This window comes from Fundulus heteroclitus, unplaced genomic scaffold (assembly GCF_011125445.2).
Source record: "Fundulus heteroclitus isolate FHET01 unplaced genomic scaffold, MU-UCD_Fhet_4.1 scaffold_904, whole genome shotgun sequence".
Classification (NCBI taxonomy): Eukaryota; Metazoa; Chordata; class Actinopteri; order Cyprinodontiformes; family Fundulidae; genus Fundulus; species Fundulus heteroclitus.
In genome coordinates this window covers 35,001-37,223 of record NW_023397367.1, presented here as the reverse complement: position 1 = coordinate 37,223, position 2,223 = coordinate 35,001, and the positions used below count along the sequence as shown (strand labels likewise).

The following is a 2,223-nucleotide window of genomic DNA, read 5'->3' as shown; positions in this document are numbered from 1 at the left end:
AAGCAGGGAACCTGATGTTGTCCACTCACTATCGGTCCACCATCCTGTCTCCATCCCTGCCTGCCTGTCTGTGTATCTGTCCGTCTACCCAGAAGACGTTCATCAGACCCGAGTTCTCAGGTTTTTCTCACCATTGAAGTTGACGGCTCTGATGTAGTCCAGCAGCAGGCCCCCTCCACTGGATCCATGCTGTTACAGACCCCATGGCTGTTGGCACAAGTCCTGGTGCATGTTGTGTAGAGCGTAAGCAACGGCGTAGACCGCATCAATCACAAACTGGACCTTCCCCTCCTGCTCGTAGGACGAGTCCCGACCAATCCGCTCCCCACCTACAGACAGAACACCATGCCGGGTGATCACCTATGATCTTTGCATGCCTCTATACGCGGCTGTGATTACTGTACATTTCTTCTTGTCTGAGTCCAGTTTTATCCCAGGGCGGGTCAATTTGCACCTGAACGTCCTCCCCAGAACTCAGCAAACCAGATGTTCCTGCGGTTGTTCTCCAAGAGCGAGACATGAAGTACTGATCAAAGCCTGTAGGACACAAAGAGTTAGAACCCTCAGAGACTGGAACCAAGTGATCACCGACAAACCGTCAGGTTCTAACCGTCAATCGAGACTCGCTTGGGCAGAATGGTGACAGCGCCCTCTGCAACATCTTCCAGCTCTGCGATTGGTGAGCTCTTCGCTCCCCAGCTGTCTGACCCGACAACAGGAAATGTCCCGTTAGGTTAGCCTGCCTCGCTGCTTCAAGGACACGCCTACCAGAGAGAGGGAGGAGTCAAATCAAGTCATCTGACCACATCTGTCCAACCAGCTGCAGCAGGCGAGTCGACTTCCTCTGGTGTTTTACTTGATGTCATCCTCGTTGGCGAAGATGATCACTCCTCTAGCGTTGCTCGTCTCCATCAGACGTCTTATGATCTTATCGAACTCCCCAGCTTCTGGCTCCCGAGGGATCTTCACTGACTGAGCAATGCACACTCCACCTGGTGGAGAGACAGGCGGGTCAGAGACAGGTGAGAGACACTGACCAGACAGAAAGGTGAAACAGACAGGTGAGGTGAAGAGGTCAAAGACAGATGAGACAGGTAGGACAGATGGGCCAGAGAAAAACAAAGTCCAGGACAGGTTGAGACTGACAGGTGTGTCCATACCAGCCTCTCTGGAGATCTTCATGAAGGCCTCGACACCACTTTCTCCATAGTTCCCCTCCGACGCCAGCGTAGAGACATAGTTCCAGCCCAGCGCTTTGACAATGTCCAGCATGGCCTGAGCCTGGTACGAGTCGGGAGGAACCACCCGGGAGAAGAAGTCGTAGCGATTGTTGTCGCTGAGCTCCGGAGCCGTAGACGCGTAGCTCACCTGAGGTATCTGACACACATTGAGATTTGGAACCAGAACCCAGTTGACTGGTTATAGTGGACACCCTGGTGGAGCCACAGAGACCAGAACACTCAGACAGATTAATGTTGTGTAAGCGGCTCAGTTCAAGTTGTCAGGGATTCAATCACATTAACACACAGAGTGATTAACTAAGCCCTTGTTAACGAGCACACCTCGTTATGACAGCCACCTCCTCCTCATCATCTGAGAAGGAGGAGGAAGAGCGAGCTGCACTTTAAAGCATCACATTCAAACATCCAAACATTATCTACTTGGTTCTACTGGGTTCTTCTACACTTTACTGGTGTTTGTTTATTTATATGTTGTTTAACTATGGAGAAGTGATTCTGTCTGCTTCAACGGTTCTACGTTCTCCTGAGCAGGGTCATCAGATTGATCTCTTTGCTCCCTGGTAGAACCTTTTTGTGATGGTGATCTTTAACAGGAAGTGCTTGTCCTGCTGACGATTCAAATAAAAAAACATTTTACACCTATCCTCCTTTCTGTCATCTAGCTGCAACAACCTGTTCCTCGCCTACACCCGTCTCTGGTTCTGTCTTGTTTCTCTCTGCCCTGTCTGTCTGCATGCTGTCTCACTCTCTCATCTGTGTGGTGTGTCTTTAATCTGTCCCTCTCACCTCGAACAGTCGCAGGATGTTGGCCACCATGATGGACACGGAGCTGGCCCGATGCGCCGATCACACCCACCACCCTCTCTGGTTTGCGGATGATGGGCGGTTCACCGTTGGAGCAGCGTATGTCAGATATGTCCTTCTGGATCAGTGCCTGAACAAAGGTGAGCGACTGTTCGAGGGCGTAGGTGTCCTCTGGAGC

The 2,223-nt window shown here is 51.3% G+C and overlaps 1 pseudogene; it reads right to left on the bottom strand.

Annotated features, from left to right (window-relative positions):
- Window positions 1-131: 131 nt before the first annotated feature.
- Window positions 132-2,223, bottom strand: part of LOC118562394 — a 2,413-nt pseudogene continuing 321 nt past the window's right edge.